Below are 13,146 nucleotides of genomic sequence, written 5' to 3' on the forward strand. Positions count from 1 at the left end.
CACCGAAAGCGTTGACTAATTGCTGAAGGAGTCGGTCACATGCTTTGGCTAAAGGGCACTAAAAAAAAACACGTAAGTATCGACCAGTTCTGAATCTTTCTCGCCTCTTCTGTCGGGACCCGCTCGGCTGATCAAGTTTTTCCTTTAAATAATCAATTCTGACCGCTTATTTTCCAGACGTCTGCTTGGAATAACTGTGACTGGGGCAGATGGGTACAAGCTGACTCTCTTGCATTCCCATAAATACAAGTTTGTCATGTTTTTGCATGCTAGTCTAGCAAAAGCTGTGCCTTCATGGCGACTCTGCTATTTCTGCATGGCAAATACTCTCTTCTTGATCTCTGCGTTCTTTTTCGTTTCTCAGTCCCTTTCTTTCTCCACCTCCTCTCTCCCTCTCTCAGCTTCTGTCTTTCACTTCACATCCTGTGCCAAAGTGGGCAGGGAGAAAGAGCTCGTGGTGAGGCGGGTGAAGCGGAGGCCGCTGTACGTGCTCTTTCTTCAGCCACAACCCCATGGAAGAGCATGTTTGGTGGCAGCACGTTTGTAGGTCTCTCTCCCCGAGATAGGCGTACTATGTGCACGAGTCTACCTCTTCTCGCCGCCATGACCCTGCCTTGTGTTCTTTGACGTTGAAGCCTCTAGTCTGCAGGTATTCCGTTCTTTCTTTTCCCCCGCTTTCATACTTTGTAATATTCCACTGATTATTTAGTCCCTTTTTAAGCAATTCTCTTAAAGCATCATTGTCGATTATTTTACCCAGCTGCTCTGGCTCTCTTGTTCACTGTTGTCTTCCTCTTGTAAACGTGTCCATGCCTCGGATTCCGCCATTTCTACTCCGCTAAACGACTTTCGGCCAAATTATTGTCGATGTCCTTTTGATAAATGTTTTCTGGTTCAATTCTTCTTCTTTAAAAAAAAAAAAAAGCATTTTGTTAAGAAGTTATTTTGCAATTTGGTTCACATTCCTTCGTATAGCATGAATGTTCCCTTAGTTTTGGGTCATTTTGGGCAGTTCATTTTGGGGTTTAAGTTTTTTTTTAAGGATTTGAATGATTTGTACATCCAAATGGTGTTTGGCTGCTGCCTTAATGCTTTTGGAAGGAAAATAACACTGATATTTTTGGATATGATGGCAGTGATTTGTGGATGGCCTATAAAATGCCTCTTATGTCAAATATGTATTGTACATCCCTCACATTTCTGTACCGAAACTACCTTTTATCTTTGTCGACTTTATTACTGCCAGCTTTTTATTCTTATTCTATCTCTCTCTATAAAAAAAAAATGCCCATGAGGGCTTAGCTGCGGCATATAATTTGCATTTAAGAAAGCATTAGTAAAGTTATCTTGCATGTACAGTACAAGAGTATTCGGTTACTTGATTGACAGTGGTATTGATATAATCAAATTACTTCTTTTCATATCCAGATGGTATTCTTTTAAAAGGTTGGCTTGTTCTGTTTGTATTCAACTGCCTTTTTTCCTGTTGCATTTGCAGTGCAAATTAGATGAATGCCAAAATAAACCGAGTGGGGCCAGTTTGGGAAAGACAATAATGAAATGTAACCGTTTAGGAACTAACTATGTGTTAATGACCAAATGACATTTGTTATGCAGAAGTAACCGAACAAACTGATTTAAATGCTAATCAGATATTACATACAGAAAACAACAAACAGGGGTGTTTAAGACTAATGTAATATTTTTTATAGTAAACTGATTAAGTTTCAGTTATTGAACGTAACATCAGAGGGTGATTACAATCCATCGATATGATACATTTGATCAACTATCTTGTTCATTTTTTGTGCAGTTGTTATGTTTGTGAAATTCACATTAAATTCCTTTAAAACAGGCTGGACAATCGATGATATCTGCTTTCTCTAGAGTAAAAAAGGTAATTTTTTCCTAACAAGGACATTATAACTAGGACCAAATTACACCAGTAGACCACCGAAATTTAACATGCATCGACGAATATGATTTAAATCTGATTCACATCTTTAAGAAAAATTACAAAGAAAAGATTTCAAGATGGCGTCGACATGCCACGTGTTTGTGTACTGCTGTATTTTACGAGCGACTTTTTAATGCAGTCTCTTTAAAATAACAGCAAACATTTTAAATCCTTATTTAGCAGAATATCAGCTTTCGGCATGCAAACAAAAGTGGAAAAGCTGTGAAAAATGGCGGTGTTAGGTTGAAATAACACATGATATGCTGATGTTTGTTGTTTTGGCTATAGAGCAAGGATTTTTCTTGGATCATGTTCTTTTTAGTGCTTTATTACTCGTCAGCGGAAGGAACGAGGCCAGGTAATTTGCTGCTTTGTACAGTAAAACAGAGAAGTTTGCGTATACATGTTTATTTTGCTCAGAGACAGAGAGAGATGGCAACAGGAAAAAAGTGGCGGGAGGGAGGGAGGAAAGGAGAGCATTTCCTCCACCCCCTGTTCTCCTCAGATGAACTTATCATGTAGCTTCATATTTTCTCTCCCTCACGCTCCCCCCCCCCCCTTTCCCATACAGCCTCGCTCCCTCCTACATTTACTGTAGCTGACGATCAGATGCACCCTGGGCCCCGACATTAGCAAACAAACAAACCGAGTTTAACCCTAAAATGCTTACATTTCACTGCACACACAATCACATCTACAACTTCATGCTAGAAAAGACCAGTTTTGCCATCTCCAAGTATTTTGACTTCATATTTAAAGTTATATTTGGAACGAAAGTGTTCACGGCGGAAAATTCTCTGCAGGTGAGAAAACACTGCTGTTCACCTCCAAATGCACAGACACGCAGCATATGCTCGGAGCCTATTAGTTACACGGCCCCAGACGGGGGCAGAGATCTAAGTCTAATCTGCAAGGTCTTTCTATAAACAAGGCAAAGCAGAATCCTTATCGTCAAGTTTCGATGAGTAACAGCAGGCTCTCCGGAGACCGCGTGACAGAGTCAACCAAGGTCAAGCCAAGCCCAACTTCCTGTTTTTTGGGGACCGCTATTTTTGCAATAAGGGCGTTTCTTTCTGGTGTAGGTTGATGACAGGGGATCATAAGCTGAATGATTAATGACATTTTCGAAGAGTTAAAGCTTTCAATGGCTTAACTCTTTTGAGCAGTGTGGAATAAATAACTGAGGAAAACGTCACAGGTTTAAGTAAACAGGAAGAAATGCAGTTCAGGGAAATACTGCGCTATTTATTGTGTACAATGATTCATACAAACTCAAAATATGGCATATTTTCTGTTAAATAACTTGTGCAACAGTTGTACTAAACGATAATATGCTAGATATGGACTCACCAATGCTGAGAATGCTGATCAGCTGTACAAACAAAAGAGATGAGAAGATAGCGACGGTTGCTAATGCTATTAATAGTAAAAAATGAAAAACATCTATTGTTTGTTCATAGCGTATCTTGTATTTTCTTTCTTTTCTTTTATGAGACATCTTTTTTTTTTTACGAAGGCTAATCTTCTGTTATGTGGACGCCGAAGGGATTTTCAACGGGGAAGCTCCCCTCCTACGTTAAATTAATGCTTCACAAAGGCATTGTCTCAAGTTCCGTATTTTTTTTTTCTTGTAATTGTGGCCTCTTAGTCTTCCTCTGCCAACATCCCCCACCCTTCAACGCTCTACCCACCACCCTCTTCTCCGTTCATTGAAATTCAGCCTGGCATACAGGCACTGCCCCTTTCTTGGCACCAGACTCAGGGACTCGGCGACAGAGAGGAGGGGAGAAAATTTAAATGAAAACATGAATATGTACCAATTTCTCAGTGAGCTTGTGCCAAAACGTTTAGCCAGTTTCATTGGATCTAGCGCAAGATTATCGATAGCCATTTTCGGTGTACAGTTTGAGCAAGTATCCTAACCGCATATGGTCTTGGCAACAATAACGCAGTGGGAGGCGTTCAGAAGGCTAATTGATTTGCCTGTTTACCTCCTGCTATTGGACGGGCACAAGGGCTAACGGCTGTGTCCTTTGATCGCTAGGTAAGATAGAAGGCCTTTTGTTGATCTGATTTCATTTGTTTACCTCTTTTCTGAGTTGCAAAACAGGGAAGCAAGATGTTCCTTTTGCGACTATAAAATATGCTTGGTATATGATTATGCCAAGAGGTGGTATGGCATAGCTGATGTGTGTACAAATGCAGGCAATTAAAAATGGCAGCCATTTATCGAGTGACGCAGCGAGGGCATTAGCGGTTATATTACTTTGAGAAACAGGTTTTGTCATGTATGACAGAGTGTGATATGGCAGAGATTATTTTAACAAGTGCAATAATAATGTCTCTGTGATGTTTTTCAGATATTAGAGACGCAGGCTCTGTTCCAAAACCTATTGAGCCGCCTACGTAGGGAGCGCTTTAAGGCAGCATAGGTGCAGTCACGACTTGAAGGCGGTTCCAAAAGGTAAGATACTTCGCTTTAGCCAAATTTTAAGGCATTGCATGTATCGCAATCTCAGTATGCACTGCAAGCTCAATGAAAATATCAAAGATGGCGAGAGAAATGTTGATTAGAAATAAATGTCATTATATAACAAAATGTCTGGTAAAAAAGTCTAATTTTAAAGGTATTTTACTCAATATTTTAGTGTGTTCTATATTTTTTTTAATCTGTATAAGAGTAGTATGGAATTAGCTTAGCAATATGCTAACAACAAACTCGACTGAAATCAAATGCATTCGAGTCTTACTCTTCCATATTTGTATGATCAACAGAGTTGCTTCGTTCCACAGTATTCACTAATGTGGTCCATAATAATTATGATGCTGCCTGTGATGTAGACTGCTATAGGCAGTTTTTAAAAACATCATTTCATTTGTAAAGGGCAACTGTACACTCTCTTAATTCAGATAAAGATGCTTAATACATAAATGTATAATAAACGGTGAAGTCACATGATGCCACAACAGTTACTAACTTATTTTGGTTTCTAATCTGGATCCCCATATGTAGGCTACAGAGTAAAGCTGATTTAAAATGAATAAACATGTTGAATTAATAACATAAGACACAAATGCCTGCAATGCTATAAAGTATTACATGCAGATTTGTTAGAGCTAAGTTGCTTGTCCTAACACTATGACTTTGTGCATTCTGTTTAAGAGGCTTGCTGTTCAAAAGTCAAGCATTCAGAAATGCTTTGTCTCTAAAACTAATCAAAAACCTCATTTGAATGCCATTATATAATCTAGTTTTGTAAGAGACTTGAGAGAAATTGTTAGCGTTAAACTCTTATGTTATTGTTATGTAATTTTAGTAACAGTGTTACTTTAATATTATTTATATAATATAACAGTATTCTATTATTGTTTTTAATTTGCCTTTATTTTTATATTTTATAATTATATATTTTATAATTGTAGTACTTCAACTGCAACTTATTTATATCAGTTAGTTGCCAAGGCAACATTTCCTTTGCCCAGGGAATGTTTTGTAAGTTTAGGTTTTCATCTAGTATTTATATTTACTAATATCTATTTTTAAAATAGTTTAAGTTTTAGTTTACAGTAACACTGTTTAGAAGACGTGGGACAAACCTTATATATTTTCTATGGAAATTATTACATTATCATTTATAAAATTAGGATACTATGTTCCATTCGCTCTGAAATTAATGTGTTAGTTCATCCAAAAATGAAAATTCTGTCATTTATTACTCACCCTCATGTTGTTCCAAACCAGTAAGACTTTCGTCCATCTTCAGAACACAAATGAAGATATTTTTTATAAAATCAAAGAGATTTCTGCAACTACCACTACAGGCTTCAAAAAGTTCATAAAGAGATTGTAAAATTAATCCATATGAATTTAGCGGTTTAGTCCACATTTTCTGAAGACACTCGATTGCTTTATATGATGAACAGATTAATTTAGGCTTTTATTCACATATAAATATTGATCAGCGAACATAAACAGAAGCTCAACAGAACCTGGTTGATGCGCGAGAACCAACCTCTTGCTGAAGCTCAAATGTGCTGCGTAACACGAGAATGAACCTCATTGGTTCTTGCTGAAGCGCAAACGTGCTGCGTAACACGAGAATGAACCTCATTGGTTCTTGCTGAAGCTCAAACGTGCTGCGTAACACGAGAATGAACCTCATTGGTTCTTGCTGAAGCTCAAACGTGCTGCGTAACACGAGAATGAACCTCATTGGTTCTTGCTGAAGCTCAAACGTGCTGCGTAACACGAGAATGAACCTCATTGGTTCTTGCTGAAGCTCAAACGTGCTGCGTAACACGAGAATGAACCTCATTGGTTCTTGCAGAAGCTCAAACGTGCTGCGTGACACGAGAATGAACCTCATTGGTTCTTGCAGAAGCTCAAACGTGCTGCGTGACACGAGAATGAACCTCATTGGTTCTTGCTGAAGCTCAAACGTGCTGCGTAACATGAGAATGAACCTCATTGGTTCTTGCTGAAGCTCAAACGTGCTGTGTAACACGAGAATGAACCTCATTGGTTCTTGCTGAAGCTCAAACGTGCTGCGTAACACGAGAATGAACCTCATTGGTTCTTGCTGAAGCTCAAACGTGCTGCGTAACACGAGAATGAACCTCATTGGTTCTTGCTGAAGCTCAAACGTGCTGCGTAACACGAGAATGAACCTCATTGGTTCTTGCTGAAGCTCAAACGTGCTGCGTAACACGAGAATGAACCTCATTGGTTCTTGCTGAAGCTCAAACGTGCTGCGTAACACGAGAATGAACCTCATTGGTTCTTGCTGAAGCTCAAACGTGCTGCGTAACACGAGAATGAACCTCATTGGTTCTCGCTGAAGCTCAAACGTGCTGTGTAACACGAGAATGAACCTCATTGGTTTTTGAGGAAGATCAAACGTGCTGTGTAACACGAGAATGAACCTCATTGTTTTTTGCATGTCAAGCGAACATGCTAGAGTTTCCGTTTACCACAACTGTTGTATGAGTTGATTCATATTTACAGTATATGTGAATAAAAGCCTAAATTAAATCTGTTCATCATATAAAGCGATCATGTCTCTTCTGAAAAATTTGGACTAAACCACGCATTCATACGGATTAGTTTTAAGATCTCTTTATGCATTTTTGAAACATCAAACTGGTAATCTTTATTTGTGTTCCAGAGATTTACGAAAGTCTTACTGGTTTGGAAAGACATAAGGGTGAGTATTTGATGATAACTAACCCTTTATTAGCATGACAATTGAAAGAAATCAACTGTGTTATTTTATGTTTGCGTTTGTCTATGGTCAGTTTGAGCTTCAGTACAGTATCAATATTTCTTCTTTTGGAGAATAATTTGTGTTCATCTACTTAAGTGTAACTTTAGCAGGCAATTAAAGTCACATTCCAGTCACTTAGTGGAAATTCCCTTAGAGTACAATACTGTATAGTTGGAAAAGTATGGTGATATTCATATTTAGGTTTTGTGTCATTAGGATTTAGCTTTTGAACATTCTCTTTGTCCTTAAGTGCAATGCAGAACAATCACGTGCAGTTTTCATAAGAATTATGATTTTGTGGGCTCTTTCATGCAAACTCTTTCCTGAAGTCATTGAATAAAAGTGTTGATAGACATATCCAACTGATAAAGCCATCAAAATGCTATATAAATATTGCTGCAATATCTATTTTACGGTATCTTATGATCCTCTTTTCAGTTCCACCCACACTGTCTACGCTGAAAGCAACAGATAATCTCTAATACTCTCTTAAATACCCATGTTTAAAAAATCAGGGCAGTTGTGTCTAATTTGCATTAGCATTAGCATTACATATTTAAAAAATTGACTAAAGAGGACATTTACATATGAAAAAATCAAAGCGCCACTAAAATGGACTTAAATATCTGGCAAAGCGCCAAAAGCACTGGTTAGTCCCCATCAAGGCGATTACCACACATTGGGGAACAGAAGAGCAGACTAGTTCCCTGTGTAATCTAAAAATCCAAATGTCACATCTGTCAGACCATATTAGCATATTTCACGGGTGAGGCATCATACGTTGTGCTAAAGAAGCAACTCTACTACAGAATAGCTGGCACAATAAAACTACACAGTAAAAGCTATGACAATGTTTTTTTTCTTTGATTGTATCAAAGTAAGACAATTGTGTTTATATTGATTGATAAAGCTGAAGGTGTTTGTGAACATTATAACTATGAAAAATGAATAAAGCGCCTTCACTGATAAGGGATAAAGATAGTTAAGCTTGTGTTGTTGCACAGCTTACGACTGACCCGACCTTTACCGAAAGTTGGCACAACAGTCATGACATGCCATCTCTCAGCTTCTGCCTCTGCTTTGTGTTCCAGCAGACAGCGTCGTGTGCCAAAACTTTTCAATCATTGTCCCCCCAAACGGGCCAAAAAAGAGCATGTGTATGCTAATTATCTAAGAAGACTTTTGTATGTTAACAAATTGCTGAAAGTCAGTTTACTGGAAGAGATTTGCATGTCTATTTAGGCAAAAAAGACATGCTCCACTCATTAACGCCACACATTACCTGCTTTTACTGTCATTTTGCAAATGTTTTTTCACATCCTACTTGTTTGATCGAGGTTGGAAGTTCAAGAATGAGTGGATAATGAAAAAGAAATGTTGCATTTAACAACAAAACTTTAACATTCACAAATTAGGAACTGATAGTTGTATGCTTACATGTTAGAATGCTGATGTTCAAAGATGTTTAGGTTTGTCACGCATGCTAACATGCTAATGGACATGATGTTTTGTTGTGTAATGAAAGAACACTATTGATTCGAGGAGGAATCTTGGCTTTCTAATCATTATACTGATGCCAGACGTCCCCCAGTGCATCGAGAGGGAGACCCTTACTCTTCCAAACAGCCTCTGAGAACAGTGAACGTGCGAATGGGTTTTTCAGGCACACCTCACAGAGGTTGTAAGGAATGCACAGCACTCGCACCCTAAAATGGCCGAAACGCCGCCATTTTGTTTTCCCACTATTTTGCTTTGCGGAATAGCAGAATCAGCTTTGTTAAAAGCTACAGGAGACAGCTGGGGAAGCCATGTTTTACATCGTCTGTTTACTTCAAAAGCATAGCTTACGCAATGTTGTCTTGTTGGAATGAGCTCAGATTTTGGCAAAACGGGCGCGAATTCCTGGCGAAGGATCAAGCCTTTTTTTTCTTCATGATCCAATGCCAGCCTCGCTAGAATGAGTGAGTAATTTAGCTTTGGCTTTCAAAATTAGCGCTTCCCTTTTAGCCTGAATCCTGGTTCAACTCCTCACAGTTCCCTGGTCTTTTTCATGTTTGATCGTTTTTCCGACTCAAATAAGCACCGCTGACTCGAGTCTGGAGAACACACATGCTGAGCTTTCAACTACTGTTCTTTTTCGGCAACTACATAGAAATAAGTAGCTCTGTGATCTATGGCAGAACCATTCGGGTTACGCGTCTGAATGACTGAAGTCAGACCGTTGAAGTCTTAACATAGATTGACGACAAAGTGAACTTTTTTTGACACCTTGCATTAAATGATCAAATATCACACCAAGTGGCATCTGCAAACAAATGCTGCACAATCTTTCCTTTTAACCAGCTGGTGTCAAGATGATTTGTAGTGGATGTATGAAGTCAGTTCTCCTTAAGTTCACACAGCAGGTGTTGAGAATCACATTAACTATGAACATGATGCACTAATGTTTGACAACCAGAAAGTGTTCATATGCTCTTGCCGAATTCCGACCATTGTAAAAAAGAAGCACATTTAAGTACAGAATACTTTAAAAAAAAGAGTACTTATTGCAGATATAATAATATCTTTAAGTGTGTACTGCTTGTAATGTTTTCAGACACTTTTGTGTCATGTATTTAAAGATAATTGTAATTACACATTTAAAATGACGACGCTATTTATATTAACTTTAAATGATAGTCATAGTCATGATAGTGTACTCTCTCTAAATGCACTTAAGTGGCCTTTTCTCATTAATGTAATATTATCTGCAAGTACTGTTTTTAAAAATAAACTGTTAAGATTTGAAGTACACTACAAGTGCGTATTCAGCACTATTAAACCGATTTTTTTTTTTTTACAAGGGTAAATATACTTGCTCAAACTGTTATGTGGAGTCCAGCTACAACCAAAGTTTGACTGTACAGTTGTGCTAACCATCTCTCTCTCTCTCTCGGCAGGAATGAATCCAGCGGTCTGCTGTCTGACGGGTTGACGTCTGTTCTGCTGTCCTTGGGGCTGAGGTAGTAGATTGAATAGTTGTGGAGCACGGTGCTCTCTCACTGAGATAACTATACAATCTACTGTCTTTCCTAAGGCGACAGCCAAATCATCCACAAACAACATGGACCCGTTCGACCACCTCACGCACTTCCTACAGTCTGCAGTCGTCCAATGATTCGGAGAGGATTTTCAACATATTACAGAAGTAAAATGGGTTGTGATAGATGTTTCATGTTGACAACATAGGATTGCACTTTGGTGTCCGGACAGGGTGAGGTAGTAGGTTGTATAGTTTGGTGGGAGGGATCAAACCCTGCTCAGGTGATAACTATACAGTCTATTGCCTTCCTTGTGGTACCAACTATCTGCCCACTAGCTGAAACTCCCTGAAGTTTATAGTTAGAATATAGTTATCGTTACGGTTATCGTTATTGGTGTGAACGGGACTTTAAAGCTGCATGTTTGTGTGCATTGTGTAACAGGCCTAACATTTTACCTAACAAGCCTCAACAACATCTGTGTGTCTGATGCAAGCTTAACATGCTGATCTAGCATTACAGATTAAATGAGATTTACTGAGCTCAGGTTTATGGCTTTATCAATATTTTAGCTTTTCTGTTGGCTTGTGATCAAACAGGATTTTCACACATCATAACAGGAAATCCAGTTTCAATCAGACAATACAAATGGCCTTGTTCTGTGAATGGAAAGATATATAAATGCACAATGTGCATTACATGTTCTTGTTCTATGAATAAAATCGTTTTATTCTCAACACATTTTTGACTTTCTTTTCATTTTAAGTTAATGTTGAGCAGTATACAGTCATCTTGTTTAAAGGCAGTCTTGTTTAGCAGAAGTTAGAACTTAACAGATACTGTATCTTTGTTGTGCAAACCTTATAAAAAGGTATCAAACAAACACAATGTATAACCATATAGTATTTTGTAGGCATGTACTGTAGTTTCAGGAGCCTTCGTTGGCATAAAGGATCAGAGCTTTAGAAATCCTCCTAATCACATAGTCTGTGAATGCACATGATTCTTGAACCATTTAAAAAATATGGCTTTATGGGTGAAAATTATATTTAAAGGTACACTGTAACTTTTGGCCTTTTTAGCGATTAAAAAAACAAAACTGCATGTATTTTGTGGAAGAACATTGTTTTGGTTGTGCTTCGGCTCTGCGTGACTGCGGATGAATACGGTTATCTTACTGCTCATAAAACATTCACTACTCGGCTTAAAAGATAAAACCACTTTAGATGGAAAGGATTTCAAGCTGACTATAGATGTTACTGTAGTTTTACCCATTAATAGACACGGAACTTCCTTGAAAGTAACAACCATAATGAAATGAGCCTTTCACAACAGATAATGCTTTACAATGAACTCTGTTAGAGAGCTACATATGGAAATGTATCTGTTCAATAAAATACCTTGCTCAACTTTTGAGTAATAAAAACACCATCTCTGTATCGCTTTTACAATTCAAATCTTCAGGTATCGCTATCTCTGAAAAGCCACGGCAATGTTGATTCTTGTTTTATTGCGAGGTCTGTCGCCGTCCTCTTTTTGCCAGCAGACTCTCCTCTGTTCGGTGTTTATTTAAAACGGGTGATTCCCCAGAGGATTGAGATTTAGCTGATTCATGTCAAGCTTTCTCGCTCGCTGTGACAACTAAACTCTGTCACTCCCACACCAGAACCACATCAAAGTAGCCGGAGCAAGTTTTCGAGACACGACGAGACACGCACAGGTGAGTGAGGCATGTTTCCCAGCAAAACCATCCCTAGGTCTAAACGATAAACACTTAATAGTGAATCTGGGTAAGACAAAAATACGTTTTGGAGGAAGGATTGATGTATTTTGTTCATTTTGATCAAAAAGGTTAGCCTAGTTACATACCTTAACTTCTGAAAGGATACATTGATGTTTAGTCTGGAAACAAACTTAGTGACATCCCACTGATTATATAACTATATAATACAGTATATCTAAATATATAACATATTTCTTATAACACATATATACATAATGAATTGTATACAACAACGGCACACCAGTACTGTAAATCTAATTAAAGCAAAACTCTAAAAGTCAACATCCTCAACCCATAAGGTTAGTCATATACTTCACTTGATAGACTACCCTCATAAACATACCAAGTTACTCACAAAGTTGGTTGGCAACAAATGTATCTGTGCACAAATATCACCATGTAAACTTTGGTCTAAGGCCCTGCATGTTACAGCTGTTAACCGAACACATGAACCATATCAACAAAATGACATTGGCATTCAATGACACTAATCACACAATTAGTATACGAGTACATACTGTAGAAACATAAACATTTATAAACAGTTCAGAGACAAACTTGTTAAAATGAAACAAAACTGTACTTTTGTAGTCAAATATGTGAAAACATTATAATAGTCACTTTGAGAGGTAACTCAATTGTAATTGTTTTATTAGCTCCCTTTTTTGTCCTTCACACCAATAACTGAGAGTCTATCCTGTTAAATTTATGGTAAAAATTTTAAAACAAAAAAAAACTAAAAAAAAATCTAATAAAAATTTTCACACAGTGACGTATGGGAATGTACTATTACTGTTTTACATCAATTATCGGATGAGAGTTTTTACTTACAAAACACAATGAACTATTTTATGAACAATATTTTTTTTTTTACTTGAATTAGCTTTTTTATTTTTACGCTATTCTGCCAAAAAAAGAGAAGAAATGTATATTGTATTGTTATCTAATATAATATTTCACCACACATGGTAGGCTAAATTAATCACAAAGCTTACTGTATCATATTTAATACACAAAGGCCTCTATAATTATCAACCTGATCAAAACTTGCCTGAAAAAACAGTTCACAATCTACATCATCTGATTTATAGCCTATACTTATATGTATTCAGGTTGTGGTTC

The 13,146-nt window shown here is 37.6% G+C and overlaps 1 long non-coding RNA gene across 1 annotated transcript; it reads left to right on the top strand.

The window, feature by feature from the left end:
- Window positions 1-503: 503 nt before the first annotated feature.
- On the top strand, window positions 504-10,982 carry LOC311302207. The gene is made up of 4 exons (XR_014629549.1): window positions 504-649; window positions 4,318-4,421; window positions 10,161-10,223; window positions 10,298-10,982. It is a non-coding gene; the product is annotated as an uncharacterized lncRNA (long non-coding RNA).
- Window positions 10,983-13,146: the final 2,164 nt, after the last annotated feature.

The sequence above is a fragment of the Rutilus rutilus genome, assembly GCF_951802725.1.
Source record: "Rutilus rutilus genome assembly, chromosome: 13".
Lineage (NCBI taxonomy): Eukaryota > Metazoa > Chordata > Actinopteri > Cypriniformes > Leuciscidae > Rutilus > Rutilus rutilus.